This window comes from Panulirus ornatus, chromosome 15 (assembly GCF_036320965.1).
Source record: "Panulirus ornatus isolate Po-2019 chromosome 15, ASM3632096v1, whole genome shotgun sequence".
NCBI classification, from domain to species: Eukaryota; Metazoa; Arthropoda; class Malacostraca; order Decapoda; family Palinuridae; genus Panulirus; species Panulirus ornatus.
This window is the reverse complement of record NC_092238.1, coordinates 10,881,893-10,901,308: the sequence shown is the minus strand read 5'-3', so window position 1 is coordinate 10,901,308 and position 19,416 is coordinate 10,881,893. Positions and strand designations below refer to the sequence as shown.

The window sequence follows — 19,416 nt, the reverse complement described above, 5'->3', positions numbered from 1 at the left end:
ACCACCACAGCAGCGAAATGTTCACTAAATTTACTTCAGATCAGATTTCAATGGGCCCGCTGGATACTGCTTGTTAACCTGATCTGGCGCCGCAAACCTTGGAGGTCTTAATACCCTCAGAGGTCAGGCAAACTCCAAGGTAATAAGTCGGGACGTTGGTCTGCCAAGATGATGGAAGCCGCGGCCCGTTGGCTCATGTAGCCAAAGCCCGGTTGGTCTGTTATTATCCAGGGCCTTCTTCCAGATCTCCACCGAAGTCCCTACACTGTGTTTGATGTCCGCAGGCAATGTGATGAATAGTTTTGGCCACAAGCTCAATGCATTTTCTCTTTCTACTATCGCATCTTTTACTTCAGAGGAAACATTTCAGTTTTCCGTGCCTGTCGTGCTAACAGGGAATCATTTTGAAGTGTAGGTTTGGGACAATGTTCTTTAGGCATTTCTATACTAAAAGTAAACGATGATATAGCTCTCTAGTCTGTGTTCCAGAGGGTACTGCCTCAGTGACTGCAATCGTTCCCAATAGTTCACCTCCTTTAACGAGTCAATATGGGCCGTAAAGCATCTGAACATTCTCGTAACTCCGCACGCCTTGTAAGGTAACGTCAGTACACAGCAATATTTCATTTGTGCGAGTATTAGCACCTTGAGATGAACCAAATACTTTTCTTCTCTTTCTTTTTAACCCCCGTTTCGAAGGCCCACAATATCCACATTCTGCCAACATTTATGGAAAAGCCAATAGCTGCCTCGTTTTGTTCGCTGGAATTATGGTCATCAAACAATATTACATCGAGGTCTTTCACATCGTTTACTGGTGATAAGACGGTACCTGTGTCCGTCTGGTATTCTGTGCTCTTCTTCGTTTCCTTATTCTCCACTTAGAGGAGGAGCCGGAACTTACCGCCACTGAAAATCATGTTGTTTTCGATGGCACACTGGAAGACTCATTCACTTTGTAATTGCTCAGTGTCTTCCCTTGACGAGATTTTCGTCCTTTTTTTGGTGCAGGCATCATCAGCAAAAGGATGATATGAAGCAATGACTCGTGTCTGTCAATGTCAGAAAGAAGAATGAGGAACAGGAGGAAAGTACAGTTCCGTTGGGATTGATCTTTTCACCTTGGAGGCTATGGAAATAAGTCAGATTTATCTGTTATCTCTTCAAGAAGTTATACCTCCATGTTCCAAATACGATCACATATCAATGCTTGTATGCTATGACACCATGATCACATTTATCAAATGTTTTCGCCAAGTGTGTATATCACATCAGCACTTTGTTCTTCGTCAACAATTCTACTGTAGTGGTCAAACAACTGAGGGACGCATGATTTTCCTGCTCTGACACCATGTCTAGGGTTATGTAAATTAACTGATTCCATATAGTCAGTCAATCTACATCTTTGGACTTTCTCCAAAATTTTAAGTGTGATGCGAGTGCTATCGGTCGGTAGTTTTTGGGATAGCTTTTTCTTCTCCACTGTGGAGTGGGGCGATGTGTGTCAGTTTCAAACTCTAGGGAATGAGGGCTGAATGCAGACTTTTTGTCCAGTGGGTATATAGTGCTCGTGTAAGCAATGTTCTGCATTTCTTAACAGAGTTCCAAGAGTCTGGTCCAGCAGCATAGTGCATGAGTATGCATGTTCTCAATGGCCCTCTCGAAATCTTGTGGTGGTGGTATCTGATATGTGTACGGTAAAAAGATTACTGTTCAGGAAGAAGTCCGCTGAGCCCTTCATTTCAATGGTGGTTTTTCGCTCACTGAACTGATTCATAATACTTTTTTCGCATCTCATCCTGGCAATCACCCGTGTCTGCCCTCATCTTCTGTTCTTTGTAGGCCAATGGAGTTTGTGGTCTTTTATTTGAGTTTTCATATGAATGGAAGTATTCTGAGGTTTCTCCTATTTCACTGATGGTCCTTCCTTCTCTCTCCTGTGTCTCGTATGACATTCTCAGTTTATGGTTTATATTCACCAATTCGTCTGACAGATCTTATTTTCTTTGCCAGGAGAGCTGTGGATTCTTTTCCACTAGAACGTCTGTAATTCGTTTTCGCCACCTATACATGGATCGTCTTTTCGGTTCTGCAATAGACTTTTTACAATATCTTTTCACTTTTAACAAACTACTGTGGTGCTCTGACACTCGGAAGGACTTCCCACTGCGTCGCAGACATCTCACTGATTGCATCTTCCCGCATGAGGTTAGGCATCTGTACTCGTCTTTGCGTCAATCAGGATATGATCAGGGTGAAGTGTGCTGGGACGGTGATGTGGCAGATAAGGTCGAGAGTATTTGTACGGAGCAGATCTACTGCGTTGTTTCTTCTGGTTGGTTCTGTTATTTGCTGAGTGAGGGTGAACTTGTATAGCTCCCTGATTTTTGCAGCAGCTCATCCGGGCTGCTTCCACCGGAATTTCTGGCTACACTGATTTTTCCGATGTGATTCCATCGAAGGTGAGATATGGTGAGGTCCCATTTGTATGTATGACACTGGGTTTTCATGGACACCAAGGTAACTTTCTATATTTATGATCTGCTACCTGGTGAATACTTAGCAAAGTCCTCGCAGGTCTTCACCCCTATAGCCCGGGCTGGGCCCAAGCTGCTGCACTGGGTCCTTGTTCAACCAAGCTGTTGGACACCGCAGCCCTTAGACCATCGCCAGGCTGGTTTGGTAAACGTTTTAGGTCCTTGGAACGATGCAATCTTGAACTTCTGTAACTCACTGCGACTTTGCATCTGGCGGCTTACATATCTACTCTATGACCAGGTTTTGATTTTCAACCTTGACAACAGACCCTTCTACTACTCCAATTGAACTCAGCTGTGACACATAATTGAGTTCCATCTCCCCCACAAGTTCTTCCGGTCCTGTGAAATTTGTACAGACTGTAATTTGGGATGCACTCACTATTCACACTATCTCTAATGTACGCTTTTGTGAAGGCTGCAAGTACTGGATTGGATACGATCAGCAAACCACTCATGAAAGGGATTGTATTAAGTCTTGGTAAGATTCGAGTCTCTGTATCTTGGCATCGAGGGACTACTTCACTGCGCACCTTATCACCATTCTCTGAGCAGTAATGCAAAAGGATTACACAGGTTACAAAGGGTCATTACGAGCAAATATGCTTATACAGTATAAGTGCCACCACAAGTGTTAAAAGGCCCGGCCATCAGTGGGATTACTCAGTCTGCAGAGTCAGGTGCGGCAGTTCTGATAGGATAATTCCTCGCCTCTTAGCAGCTCCTCCGCATACCCCTGGAAGGTCTTTTCCAAATCCTTCTCAGGCAATCCGACGAGACTCAATTTCAAGGACTAAATAACAAGCATTATAAACCATAATCTTGATTCTCAGACTTGGTGTGTGTGTGTGTGTGTGTGTGTGTGTGTGTGTGTGTGTGTGTGTGTGTGTGGCGTCCTAGCTACGTCTCTTTGTTGTATTTCAACTTACTGCTATATTTCTCTCTTGTCTCTCCTGATAATGTGATTATTACACGAAAGAGCACTTGGGAACTTATCGTGTATCATTTTCCCCGTGGACTCATAGGAATATACTTGATCACGCGCAAAATTGTGATCCTTTCCTATATATATATATATATATATATATATATATATATATATATATATATATATATATATATATATATCGATGTGGTCATAGGGGTCGACGTGCTGTCAATGGGCTGAAACAGGGCATATGAAGCAGCTGGGGGAAACCATGGAAAGGTCTGTGGGGCCTGGTTGGGGATAGGGGGCTGTGGTTTCGGTGCATTACACATGACAGCAAGAGAATGGATGTGAGCGAATGAGGCCTTTTTTTCTTACCTTCTTGGCGCTACCGCGCTAAAAGCATGATATATATATATATATATATATATATATATATATATATATAAAAGCATGATATATATATATATATATATATATATATATATATATATAAAAGCATGATATATATATATATATATATATATATATATATATATATATATATATATGGGAGAAAATTTTTGAAACTTCAGGCAGGCCATCATCGCTGGCGACCGATGAACGAGAGACTTTCCTTGGGTGGTCAACCGGGATCATAAATGACCAAGAAAATATAGGGAAAGTCAAGATCTCGGATGGGCGAAGATAGTGATAAGCCTCCCCTCTGGTCGTCCGGCACATCCCTCCCAACACGAGCACACACACCTGGCTGACACACGCACACACAAAGACCATGCCAAGGAGGAGGAGGAGGGCACGTGTATGCCAGGATCCCAACACTACAGGAAGAACAGAATCCACAGAGGAGCCCGAGTCTGCTATCGAGCGCCACCTCCTCCTCCTGTCCGCAAGATGACTACGTTGTACGAGGACAGCTGGCCTGCAGGATAGCCACCTCATGTAGCGAGAAAACTTGAAAATAGCGAGGAAATGTACAGTACTTGTGCGTGTGTGTGTGTGTGACAAATTAAAAAGGCCTACGGACAGCAGCCTCAACAGCGGCTGGGCAGAAGAATGTGTCATGCACGGCGGCTGCGCCGTAGATTGCGTCATGCAGGGTGACTGGGCACTAGGTTGTGTCACCCACGTTGGCTGCGCCGTTGACAGCGTCATGCAGGGTGTCTGAGTACTATGTTGCGTCATGCATTGTGGCTTCAAATTTACCTGTGCCATGGACAGTAACTGGGCACGAGACCGTTATGCAGTGACTACGCACTGATCTGAGTCATGCAGGGTGGCTAGGCAGTGGGATGGGTCATGCATGGTGGCTGGGCAGTGGCCTGCGTCTTGCATGGTGGCTGGGCAGTGGACTGCGTCATGCATGGTGGCTAGGCAGTGGACTGCGTCATGCATGGTGGCTGGGCAGTAGACTGCGTCATGCATGGTGGCTGGGCAGTAGGCTGCGTCATGCATGGTAGCTGGGCAGTGGACTGCGTCATGCATGGTGGCTGGGCAGTGGACTGCGTCATGCATGGTGGCTGGGCAGTAGACTGCGTCATGCATGGTGGCTGGGCAGTAGACTGCGTCATGCATGGTAGCTGGGCAGTGGACTGCGTTATGCATGGTAGCTGGGCAGTGGACTGCGTCATGCATGGTGGCTGGGCAGTGGACTGCGTTATGCATGGTAGCTGGGCAATAGAGTCATACTTGGCTCTGATTCTTTGCCTGTGCTTCATACATTCAAGCAAGCTGGGCATCTGACCCATCTAAAGTTTGAGAATAGGTTGAGGACGTTTCGTCCCCAAGACCTCTAATCATTCGCTTTACCGGATGAAATTCATCTGGGTAATGGACTGCGTCATGCATGGTAACTGGCCAATAGACTGCGTCATGCATGGTGCTGCGCAGTAGACTGAATCATGGCTAAGGCTGGGCAGCAAAATGTCATACATGGTAGCTGAGCAGTTGACTGCGTCGTGTATGGTGGCTGGGTAGTGGACTGCGTCATACATAGTGGCTGGGCAGTGGAATGCGTCATGCACGGTGGCTGGGCAGTAGGCTGTGTCATGCACGGTGGCTAGGAGTAAACTGTGTGGAACACGCTGGCTGGGCAGTAGCTGCCTCATGCACGGTGGCTGGGCAGTACACTCCCTCATGCATGGTGACTGTGAAGCAGAGCGCGCCATGCAGGTTGGCTGACCAACTGGCTACGTCATGCAGGATGGACGACCAGTAAGCTGCGTCATACTGGGTGGTTTATCAGGAGATTGCGTCATGCAAGACGGCTGACCAGTAGACTGCGTCATATTGGATGGTTGACCAGTAGGCTGCGTCATGCAGGTTGGCTGACCAGTAGGCTGCGTCATGCAGGATGGTAGTCTTGCTCGCGGCGGGGCCTTGAGGGAGGCGCCGTAGTATTGATCACTGCCTGACGACGGGAGGCGCGGCCCGCTGCCAGCCCTCGCGACCTCTATCACCCTAACGACCACCCAGTCATCACCAGCACAACCTCCATCGCCCTAACAACCACCCAGTCATCACCATCACAACCACCCAGTCATCATCACAACTTCCATCACCCTAACAACCACCTAGTCATCACCATCCCAACCTCCATCACCCTAACAACCACCTAGTCATCACCACCACAACCTCCATCACCCTAAAAGCCACCTAGTCATCACCATCATAACTACCATCACCCTAACAACCACCTAGTCATCACCATCACAACTACCATCACCCTAACAACCATCTAGTCATCACCATCACAACTACCATCACCCTAACAACCATCTAGTCATCACCATCACAACCTCTATCACCCTATCAACCACCGAGTCATCACCAGCACAACCTCATCACCCTAACAACCACCCAGTCATCACCATCACAACCTCTATCAACCTATCAACCACCGAGTCATCGCCAGCACAACCTCATCACCCTAACAACCACTCAGTCATCACCATCACAACCTCCAACGCCCTAACAACCACCCAGTCATCACCATTACAACCTGTCAAGTAACTACCAACCAGATTCTAGTGTGACCACTTCCATTATTGTTATCACCGATCATTAGCAACTACCAACACCTAACTACCACTTACTTATTACCATCACAAGTGTCCCTTTATCAGTCCCACCAGTCTCATCACAACTCACCACGTACTCACTAAGTACCTCCCTCCCGATCATCACTCAACCTACTTTCCTGCCATATCTCCCTGACCATTAACCACTCATCACCATCTAAACCTTCACTTTCCAAACTACCACTCATCCACCATGACTTTCACTATCAAAGCCACGACCTAGCCTCAAATACCCACCATCCCCATCCACCTACTCCTAACCATAACACACCACCATTATAACTCCCATTCCACTAACTTAACACCTATTCATAACCATCACAACCTGCAATATCCTCTACATGACTTCTAAAACTACTTAAAATAACGGGGGGCACAGTTCCAAATCTGTACTCACGAGAAAGCACAAAGCTACGTCATATAATACCATTGAAATCGAACGGTGCTATATAAAAAAAAAATAACTAAATAACACCTTTACGTTCAGGAAACAGAATACAGCAACCGTCGCCTCTTCCAAAAAGATTGCAGACTGGAATTAAAGGATCTTTTAAAGCATTTATTCAAAACGACAGTGACACTCTCCCAAGAGCTTATAATCTCCCAATTAAATTGCTGTTGTGTTAATATCATCCTTCAACATGGAAGAAATAACATTCAGAAAACATGCAGAGGTCTTTTGCAACTGCAATAAAAAAAAATGCTGTCTCTCTGCAGCACAGAAGGAATAAACAACATAAATATATACGCTTGGACAATTACTTAAGGACACCAAGAACAGTTTCCTACAGGCACAACAAGAACTAAATGTTACATAAAATATTAACATTGAAACCGAGGTGTCATACATACGATTAAAGTGTACACAACCCTGACCCAAAGATTCACTCTTATTAAAACATTATGTGACAATATACAAAAAGGATCCGGCTGGACAAGAAGCTACAAAGTGTGTTACACCCATGATCAGAATTTCAGTTTTCTTTAACCTACCTCTAGCTATTACAATGACAATTTCTCGTCACCATCACAACAGTTATAAATAACCATCACTGCTATGAAAAAAAAATCTACATAAATACGTCCAACACCCTATCAAGAAGCCATGATAGTCACAGTGTCCATACACTTACCTCCCTTCCACTCATATATGCGTATGATTCAAACACAGTTAATACCTAAAATTACAGTGCAAAAATAGGAATATCCCTCATGACATTAAAAATATTAATACAACAACTTCCTGAGGGTTTCCTGCCCAAACAGAGGAAAGCACACTGCGATTAGTCAGTCAGTCCAGATCACTGTTACTGTAGCATCATGCAGAACTACATCAACTTTCCGCTCGAATAAAATTTTGGGCAACAAGTTGGAGCGGTCGTCTGGGAGCAAGATCTAAACTGTTTCCTCTGCTCTCATCGCTGGGCTAGGTTTCAGCTTACCCAAATATATAATCAGACTCAAATGGTGTAAAACTTGGCAACTCATGTTAAGCCACGTCGCAGCTTCCTCAGTAAAACTTGAAAATATACGAAAAGTAAAGATGTTTCCAGCAGGGTCCTCCTTCAACGAGATTACCTTAACTTTCCCTGGAGACTTGTAACAACTTACAAAACATTACCTGCCCTGCATGACCTCCGCGCGTCTCTCGCGGCAACACTTTCCGAAGCTTTCCCTATAGATTTTATCATACAACCATTTCTACTTACACTGATTACTCTTTCTTCCTGTTTCCCCTCCACACACCTCCTCCTTCTTGAAGGCACCGTATGAAAACCAAGCTACACTATACTGCACTTGGCGCAAGAGCTCTTGACTCGCACAATTATATACAACTTGAACCCGCTCCCCGACGATGGTAATAACAAACAAATCCATTCTAGTATATTTTGTTTATCCTTAACTTCCCTCGATCGCCGTTCTTTACTGTCACTCTCACAGATACAGGGTACAGCGCCATGGAATGCTACAGAGGAATGTCTGCACCCCAAAAGTGAATGTCCTGAAATTCATTGTTTAATGGATTCAAACTCAATCATCGACATGACAACACTATGAATCTAAAGGCTCATTCAGAACTCTCATATACGAGCCTTGAAACAAATGCCAAGTTCTCTACCTCAGCAGCTATTTCTGCTTTGGTCATTACAAAGGCTTTTAGTCTTATAGGTCGTTTGGCCCATATATCACTTGAGGCACCCAATAATATGGTGTTTGAAACTTCCCAAGCTTCATCCATGTTCGAACTGTTTAATGGTCAATCCGTCAGGTGTTCATACACTTTCTCGGAATGACTTGAATAACAAGGACCTCTGATGTAGATACCATCTTTCAAATGTAGCAATAGAAGCCATACTGTCAAGGTATTTTAAATTATTCTGCCTCGTCGTATACTGTATATACATTTTGTTCTCAGCGTGCCACGGTGGCAGTTTCAATGTAAACTGGGTTCGAACTTCATCAATCATTTTAAGCGTGTATATTTTTAGAGCAACTTGGATGAGTACAAGAGAAAGCGGCATGAAATCGAGAGAATGATGCAGGAACTGAAAAGAGGGCAATGAGAGATGGGGTGCGGACGAGAGACTGGGCAAGTACGTATTGATGAGCTTTGGGGAGTATAAGAAACTGTTATTAGAGGAAATAAAGAGTAAAGAGATCGGGAGAGTGGATGAGGGTAACAGTGGGACCAAATGGAGAAGTGGTGACAGATGAAGATGACTCGAGTATTCTGAAAGACTGCTGAATGTATGACTGGGACACCGACGTGGTGAGAATGGGACGAATGAATGACGAGGTGGCATGCGGAGTCATCAGGTACTGTTATGGTAAAATGAGGGAGGCTGTGAAAAGCTTGCGTAGGATGACGTGTGGCAAAGTGTCAGGAATAGATGGGATCGCAGCTGATTTTCTCGAAGTAGAAGAGAGCGGCAATAAATGTTTAGTTGTGCAGCGTGAAGTTTGTATAGGCTAGTAAGAGGTGCCAGAGGACTGGCAAAATGTATGAGAAGTGCCTTTGTGTAACCGCTAGGAGGACGTCCAAACATCAATGCTTGAACTACAGTTTACCTACAGGAGTCCTTCAACTCCTAACAGCCTGGGCCAACTCCAAGCTGCTTAGTTGGGATGATGATAGACCAAGATGTTGGAAGCCGCAACTCACAAGCCCACGTAACCACCACTGCCTTGCTGGTCTAGTACACTCCATAAAAACTTACCTGAAGCATTCTTAAATATCCTCATTCTACATACCATACTGTTTCTGAGCTTACCGTAAGTTCTGCCTTCAGATGGAAAATTTCATAGTTCCTCTTGACTGTCGTGACAAAAGGGAGTTATATTTTAAAGTTGGTTGTGAACGATGCCTTCTACGATTTTCTTAAGTGTAAATAACTCCCGAATGCCACTATAGAGATTACAGATTCATTGATTTCAAGTGACCCTTGCTATTCAGTTCCTTTGCCGAGTCAATACAGCCAGCTAAAGATCTTTGCACATTTTCTAACTGTAATTTCGCATGCCTTGAAAGATGATGTTAGCGCACAAGAGAATGTGGCATGTGTGCGAGTAAGATGGGAGGAAGGTGAGTGGTTCCACATGAAAGTAGGTTTTCATCAAAGGTGTTTGGTATCACCATGGCTATTCAATCTGTTTACGGTGGTTTGGGAGATAAATGCATTAGTCTTGGTGCAAGGGATGGGTCTGCAGTAGGCTGGGTTGGAGTGCTCGGGAGGTGAATCAGTTGTTTGCTGATGAAACTACTCTGGTGACAGGCTCGAGAGAAACTCCAGAAGTTGGAGTCATTTGGGGATAATGAGGAAGGGGAAGAATGACTGTAAGGGGGGGGGAGAGAGAGAGAGAGAGAGAGAGAGAGAGAGAGAGAGAGAGAGAGAGAGAGAGAGAGAGAGAGAGAGAGAGAGGAAGCTCTGAGGTACCGGGTCCTGAACACTCAGGGGATACAATGCGTGCTTTGGATAGAATGAACTGGATCGATGTGGTGTAAGGGGGGAGACGTCCTATCAATAGGCTGGACCATGGCAGATGAAGCAGTTAAGATAAGCCATTAGACTGGTCTGTGGGATCTGGCTGTGCACAGTGGGCTCTTGTTTCCGGTGCATTACACATGACAGCTGCAGAGACTGGTTTTGTGCAGGTAAGCCCGTTGCTCGTTTGTTTCTTAAGCTATCTAGCTAGAGAGACAAGAGCAGTTAGGTATCAGACATTTGCTATCCATCACATACTCGTTCTATCATGCGGAGAATACATTCTTTAGGAAGTTGAATCGTAAATGTGCTTGACAGGTTATGCGTGCAGTGAATGATTCTTTATATAGTTCAGCAATTTCACCAGCGTCAACACATGCAGCAGTATTACTGAGTAAAGCGTATGAATGATCGATGTACTTAGTTTCTCCGCTTCAAGAAACCGCATGATCAATCCGAACATCATCATCTCTGAGGCAGCAACGAATACCTTCTTGTGATCACAACGACTAGATTCGGGACACAATTTCTTGTATCCTTAGTCGTAGCTGGGGAAGCGGGAAATCATATATCTTTGTTAGTGCAGGATCTGAAGGTATAAAAGGTAAGTACGCAATGATAAATCAAAACAATTTGTTTTCCCTGATGTTTACTGTTGTAAGGTACTGACTGGAAAGAATCAATTCAGAAGATCGTTCCCACTTGTTCGAGCTTCTCTGAACCTGTAAAAAAAAACATTTGCGTTCATATCTCATGTCTAGTTCCATCCTGCTCGAATACTGCATTTAACTTAACCCTTCAATAACCTTCAAAATTTCACTTAAAAAAAAGGGAATTCACCATTCTCTACATAAACTATAGTAAGGTTACCTTTCACTCTTCTATCATATCGTTTTCACTTTACACACTGACGTGCAGTTCACTGCACGGACCTTTTTTCCGCTTAATACTTAAGACTTTCGAAGAGGTTATCAAATAAAGATGGTTTTTATATACAAAAGAGAAACGTAGTAACGTTTGCAGATACAATTTTTCTCAAATCTTCATTTTTTAGCGAGAAGTAATGCTTCATAAACCAGTGACTTGACCCTCATGGCAGGTTGTCGGCTAAGTGCTCGGAAACATATATGTGTTACGGTGCTGTTCATGAGCTTCTGTATCACACTCTCTTGACTACAGTAATACTTGTTTTTGAACTGCCACACATGAAAAATACATAAATAATAATCTTAATAACGACATTTAGACACCGAATTCTAATTCTCTACTGCATAAATGACAAAATATGGCAAAAGACAGAACTTTAGGTGCACGTACAATACATTCTATAACAGGTAACTGAAGATGGCTAACGTTTCTTATTCTTGTAGCCCCGTGATCCACTTTGGCGGCCAAATGCTACTCTTCGCCGGCTAAGCTGCCATGATTTTGAACACGGTCGTCATTTAAGCTACACAGTTACACGCACCTATACCTAAATACTAATTTCGCCGGATAACGTTAATGTGTTACACGTTTCTAACATGAAAGACTCGCATTAAGCTAGTAGGCGAAACCCAACACCCCTACAAGGTGATCTGGGGTAAGCCGGCGGCACCGGGGAGAGGAGCGGCGGCTGCCGTGATAACGGCCAGCTTGGTGGTGAGCGTCGAAAGCGTCGGGGCAGTGAACCGCTCACCGGATCCGCGGGCACATTTCCTCCCTGGCGGGGCACACCGGTACTACAGGCGCGCGCCTCGGCTCACCATCTTGGTCTCTACAACACCGTTCCAACAGTTTTTGTCACCATGATACATACGGTAGTCTTTGGAGTTCGCCGCAGCTTCCACAATACGACGGATCAAACTCAACAAACAATAGCAGGATAGCAACTCTTCAACGGTTCAACCAATGCGGGAGAGCTGAAGCACAAGAACTCTTACTTTCGTCGGCCTCGTACACGACGTCCGCCCATTCATGTTTTTCGAAGAGCGTTCACTTTACTAGCGTTCATTCCGCCCACGTGCACAACCCTAAACGCTACTGAACCCAAGAACAAACCGAGTAAATCTTAATGGTTCGCTTTGTTTACCTACCGGTTCCATTTCAATAAAGAAGCAAAGTATTCATTCTTTCACAGGCGTGAGGGGTTTCAACAACTTCATTATGGAAAACTATGTATATTTGAAAACTCTTAGAAATCACTCGATCTGACATTAGTCACACACGACAGTCACAAATGAAGTAGCTCTATTTACGCAAAACTAAAATTAATTACACATGAATTAAATTCTACAGCTGCATATATAACAATTACAGGATAAAACACTTGCTTCCTGATTCCATGCCCATGGAAAATGCTAGAAGGACTGGTCGTATACCTGCACTCTTAAAATGCATAATATACAAACCTTAGTATTCACTCTGTAAACATTCCTGTGTATCTGTCACCCTGACTATCTAGATGTACCACACTCAGGTGCTTATCCAAGACACGGAAGCTCATCTTCATATTAAAACTTTAATCATAAGTTACCATATAGTTGCCATCATGACCTCTCAGTTCTGTAGTATCTGTAATACCTCAGCTAAGTATTTTCAGCCGAATGGCTGAAAAGATAAAAAAAAATCATCTATTCATTTACCTATTTATACATATACTCTAACTTACAAAAATCTCGCTGTGTAACAAAATAAGAGGGCGATTTTACCTGGTGATATGGGATCGCTGAAATAGTCAACTGCTACTGGCAAGTATTCAGAAACATTACTGACTGCCTTCACACGAGAAGCGAGCAAATTTGTTCAGTAGCTGACCATCTCACCCACAAGCAGCAAGTGCAGCAGCATGAGTGCGGCTGTAACAAAAAGCCAGATATATCAGTCTCTAGCCAAGGAAGTTTGGCCGCAGGCCAAATAGTGGGAGTACAGACAAGCCCCCGAGCTAAAAATATCCTTAGTTTTTGGTAAAGTCACTGCACAGTATAGCAATTAGTTACTAAACTGAATAATACTGTTACATACAACGACGGTACCTTCAAATTACAAACTTTTACCGACCGTCACGGGTGACTTCAAGTTATCAGCACCTGGGACCTGGCAGAGCTTGAACCAAGAGTGGATCAGTATTTGTGTAATTCAGTGTCCATATCAGGGGGGCTGAGGAAGAGAACACAGCGGAAGCTTTTACCCACAAAATCCTACACTGTATTTAGCTAGTAGTATGCCTAACATAGGGCTGCCAAGCCTCATCTTACACCGTTTAACTGATCTTACGTTGCTTTCAGAGGTTCTGCTCGCTCAACTCGATCTTACCTACTGTCTGGATAAATCGCTACAGTACCAATAAATACGGATGACGTGGAAGAACAGTACCCATGGGTTTTTAATGATTTTCTTTTGTGCCGCTATGTGGAAAATACCTCATAGGTTTTTAATAACACTCTTAAATCATTCATGGTTTGGATATATGGAGAGAATGAGAGAGGAAGGGCTTTAAGATGAAATACGAGTCAAAAGTTGAGGGAGCAAGAACGGGGGAGACCAAATTGGAGATGGAAGGATGGAGTGAAAAAGACTGAGCGACTAGGGCCTGAACATGCAGGAGGGTGAAAGGCGTGCACAGGATAGAGTGAACTGAGATGATGCATAGGGGTCGACACACTGTCAATGGACTAAACAAGGGTAAGTGAAGCGTCTGGGGTAAACCATGGAAAGGTCTGTGGGACCTGGTTGTCGGCAGGGAACTGTGGTTTCGGTGCATTCCACATGGCAGGTAAGGAAGAATGTGAGCGGATATGGCCATCCTTCGTCTGTTCCTGTTGATAACTCAATAACGCAGGAAATGGCAATCAACACACACACACACATTATATATATATATATATATATATATATATATATATATATATATATATATATATATATATATATATATATATATTACCAATGCGCTCAGCGTACAAGGAAACACTGATGGAACGTTGATTGCCTGCTGTTATAGGTAGCCTCGGTTCGAATCTCGGACACGCAAAGTAGCGACAGGAATGGATGAAGGCAAGCAAGTACGAACATGTACATGTATATATATATAATGATATGTATATCTGCGTTTATGTATATATGTATACATGAGTGGAAGGGCCATTCTTCGTCTGTTTCCTGGCGCTACCTCGCCGACACGGGAGACGGCGATTATAATATATATATATATATATATATATATATATATATATATATATATATATATATATATATATCGCTGGTGGCTGATTCATGTGAGAAACTGCAGAAGCTGGTGATTGAGTTTGGTAAAGTGTGTGAAAGAAGAAAGTTAAGAGTAAATGTGAATAAGAGCAAGGTTATTAGGTACAGTAGGGTTGAGGGTCAAGTCAATTGGGAGGTAAGTTTGAATGGAGAAAAACTGGAGGAAGTAAAGTGTTTTAGATATCTGGGAGTGGATCTGGCAGCGGATGGAACCATGGAAGCGGAAGTGGATCATAGGGTGGGGGAGGGGGCGAAAATCCTGGGAGCCTTGAAGAAGGTGTGGAAGTCGAGAACATTATCTCGGAATGCAAAAATGGGTATGTTTGAAGGAATAGTGGTTCCAACAATGTTGTATGGTTGCGAGGCGTGGGCTATGGATAGAGTTGTGCGCAGGAGGGTGGATGTGCTGGAAATGAGATGTTTGAGGGCAATGTGTGGTGTGAGGTGGTTTGATCGAGTAAGTAACGTAAGGGTAAGAGAGATGTGTGGAAATAAAAAGAGCGTGGTTGAGAGAGCAGAAGAGGGTGTTTTGAAATGGTTTGGGCACATGGAGAGAATGAGTGAGGAAAGATTGACAAAGAGGATATATGCGTCGGAGGTGGAGGGAACGAGAAGTGGGAGACCAAATTGGAGGTGGAAAGATGGAGTGAAAAAGATTTTGTGTGATCGGGGCCTGAACATGCAGGAGGGTGAAATGAGGGCAAGGAATAGAGTGAATTGGATCGATGTGGTATACCGGGGTTGACGTGCTGTCAGTGGATTGAATCAGGGCATGTGAAGCGTCTGGGGTAAACCATGGAAAGCTGTGTAGGTATGTATATTTGCGTGTGTGGACATGTATGTATATACATGTGTATGGGGGTGGGTTGGGCCATTTCTTTCGTCTGCTTCCTTACGCTACCTCGCAAACGCGGGAGACAGCGAAAAAAAAAAAAAAAAACATATATATATACATATATATATATATATATATATATATATATATATATATATATATATCTATATATATATATATATATATATATATATATATATATATATATATATATATATATATATATATTCGCAGTTTCCCGCATAATCGGTGTAAAATGCAACGACACAACAGCCACCTATCCACAACCAAGCCCCACAGACCTATACGTAGTTTCTCCAGGCCTCTTTATATCGACTCGTCAGTTCAGTGACAGCAAGTCGCCCCCTGTATATCACTTCGCTCCAATTTACTCTATCCCGTGCATATCTTTCACCCTACTTCATGATGAGACCCTGAGCACTCAAAATCCTTTTCAATCCATCCTCCTATCTTCAATTTCGTCTCCCCTCCCCACACGGTCCATACTGACATGTAAAGGAACTGAATCATCGGGAACAGCTGGGATCACAGAGACTGTACTCCTCGAAGCGCAGACGGAGGAGGAATATAACCATTTACACTTACAAAACCGCGGAAGGCATGGTCCCCAACGTGCACTTGGAAGTAATTCCCTGCTGGCACGACAAGTATGTATGACTCAATACAGTATTACTTCTACTAAGAAAAGGCGCAAAATACACAAAAAGATAGTGCATCTTAAACATGCGGGGGCTAAGTCCCTTCACCTAACTGTCTGTAAGCCCAAAAGACACGAGATGTATAGCAGAGAAATATAAGAAGGCACTGGACATATATCTACGGTGTGGTGGCAACGTGGGGGTCTGCGTGTCGCGGCTTCCAAAAGCTTGGTAAACCAACGACACAATTCAGCAGCCTGGTCCCAGCCCGAACTGTGACAGTACAAATCTCCCGAGGACTATTCCAGGATAACTCCAAGCAGTAAATAATACCAGAGTGACACAGGCAGAGAATGAGAGACCTAGAGGTAATGTCTAAACACCCTAACTTCTGAGAAAAGAAAAGAAGCAACAGTTACCCTCTACCAAAAACATGGTAAGATGGATGCTGCTGAACTTCAAGACGGAAAAAAACAATGACGACGCTCTACATGGGACTAATACTCTCAATAAAAATGTATATTGACATAATCTACGGCGGGTGAAATTACGATAAGAAAGCGTTCAGAAATCCTGCATGGCCTATTAATGATACGGTAAAGGAACCAAGTTACAAGGAAACACTGAAATCACAGAGGCTGTTCTCTCTAGAAAGTAAACGGGAGAGTGTATCATCATTTACACTTAGAAAATCCTAGAAAGCACAGACCCAAATCTGCACTCAATACCGATTCCCTACTGGAACAACGGGTACAAAAGACTTCATAAAATATTACCACTAAAAATCATAAAATATTACCCCTAAAAATCATAAAACATTACCCCTAAAAATCATCTAAGACTATTCTGCACATTACGGACACTCGAAACACAATGTGGAGAAATTTGTTATGGCCCTATATATGTATATATGAATTGCACCAGACCAGACAGGTTGTGATGGGTGTATTGGCCTTATTAAGGGCCACGGTTTCCAACAGCCTGGTCGACCAACGGACCAGCTCATCAGCTACCCCCCTCACCGAGCTGGGAGAAGGCAGAAGACACCCAAAGTATTTGCTATGTATTTCCCTTTAAATCTCGTTAAAGAAAAGGCCCTCTGGGTAGTCCGCTTCCTTATGCGCAGCCCATGTGCATGCGTACTTGTTCTAATGTCATTTATTTTGCAGCTCGAAAATTGCGCCTGACATCGTAATTCGCCAGGATGCAGTCATACCGGGAGGTCTGAGAGGTTCTAACATAGTCAATGGAAGAAACGAAGTACAATCTTGTAAAAAAAACCTTCTAGGCCCAAAAGAGTTGCATCAGCCTCGCAGAAGCAGGGGACCCAAATAAGGGGTCCTGGGGCTGTTTCGGGGAGTCTCCAAACCCCCTCACTCCTATATTATGCTACTAAGGTGCTCCTACGAAAGCTCAGTATACCATGCGTGTTTGAAGATTCATAGTTTCATTTTAATATGCGTTGCTCAACTTGGTTGTACAGTTGCTTTTCATGAAGTACAAAGGTCTTAAGACACCTTAAAACATTCGTGATGCCAAGACCCTTTAACGTCTTTTCTGCAATCATCAGAAAGCCCATGGGATGCGCAGTGGATAAGTCTGACTGAACTGAATAAGTACCTATTAAGTGCACCAAACCAGCCAGGTTGTGGGGACGAAGCTTGGTCAACCAACGACCTAACCTAACAACCTGGGACCAGCCCGGACTGTGGGGGGGGGGGGAGAGAGAGAGAGAGAGAGAGAGAGAGAGAGAGAGAGAGAGAGAGAGAGAGAGAGAGAGAGAGAGAGACTTCACCACGTATATGCTGGTACTTCGCAGAAATGCCTTGCCAATTTCCCAGTTCTCTAAAGCATACAGCATGCTCTTCAGATCTAACTTACGCATCCTCCCGGTCTTCATTCCAACAGAGAACCTAGACTTTCCAGAATTTTCCATGAATGCATGCTTGGTACTGAGTTTTCCAGGATAATTCATATGATTTCATGATGCATCTTTCCAAGAATATAATTAGGTGTCTTAGTTCTGAAGGATTTATTCCTATTTTAGAAAAGCAGATCGCACCTTCTTGCTACAGGATTTCGCAAGGGTGAAAGCATGCCCGTGCAATATGCCCCGGAACCAGACTCCTAAAAGTCTGTAGGTATAAAACGCAAAACAACGCCCAACCTACCCACATACACACGTATATACATACACGTCCACACACGCAAATATACATACCTAAACATCTAAACGTATACATATAAATTTACACACACACACACACACATATACATATATACACATGTACATAATTCATAGTCTGCCTTTATTCATTCCCGTCGCCACCCCGCCACACATGAAATAATAACCCCCTTCCCCCGCATGTGCGAGAGGTAGCGCTAGGAAAAGACAACAAAGGCCACATTCGTTCACACTCAAGTCTCTAGCTGTCACGTATAATGCACCGAAACCACAGCTCCCTTCCACATTCAGGCCCCACAGAACTTTCCATGGTTTACCCCAAACGCTTCACATGCCCTGGTTTAATCCACTGACAGCACGTCGACCCCGGTATACCACATCGTTCCAATTCACTCTATTCCTTGCACGTCTTTCACCCTCCTGCATGTTCAGGCCCCGATCACTCAAAATCTTTTCCACTCCATCTTTCCACCTCCAATTTGGTCTCCCACTTCTCGTTCCCTCCACCTCTGACACATATATCCTCTTTGTCAATCTTTCCTCACTCATTCCCTCTATGAGGCCAAACCATTTCAAAACACCCTCTTCTGCTCTCTCAACCACACTCTTTTTATTACCACATATCTCTCTTAACCTTTCATTACTTACTCGATCAAACCACCTCACACCACATATTGTCCTCAAACATCTCATTTCCAGCACATCCACCCTCCTCCGCACAACTCTATCTATAGCCCACGCCTCGTAACCATATATCATTATTGGAACCACTATTCCTTCAAAAATACCCATTTTTGCTTTCCAAGATAACGTTCTCGACTTCCACACATTCTTCAACGCTCCCAGAACTTTCGCCCCCTCCCCCACACTATGATTCACTTACGCTTCCATGGTTCCATCCGCTGCCAAATCCACTCCCAGGTATATATATATATATATATATATATATATATATATATATATA

General features: G+C 43.8%; 1 protein-coding gene across 15 annotated transcripts in view; it reads right to left on the bottom strand.

The window, feature by feature from the left end:
• LOC139753727 (uncharacterized) overlaps positions 1-19,416 on the bottom strand; it is a 1,039,260-nt gene that overhangs the window by 985,029 nt on the left and 34,815 nt on the right. For 3 of the 15 annotated variants that reach the window (XM_071670490.1, XM_071670488.1, XM_071670497.1), the window contains exon 2: positions 13,219-13,365. The exons of the other annotated variants lie outside the window; for them this stretch is intronic. The gene's annotated coding sequence lies outside the window, so the exon portion shown is untranslated. The remainder of the gene's footprint in view (positions 1-13,218; positions 13,366-19,416) is intronic. 15 annotated transcript variants of the gene reach the window in all.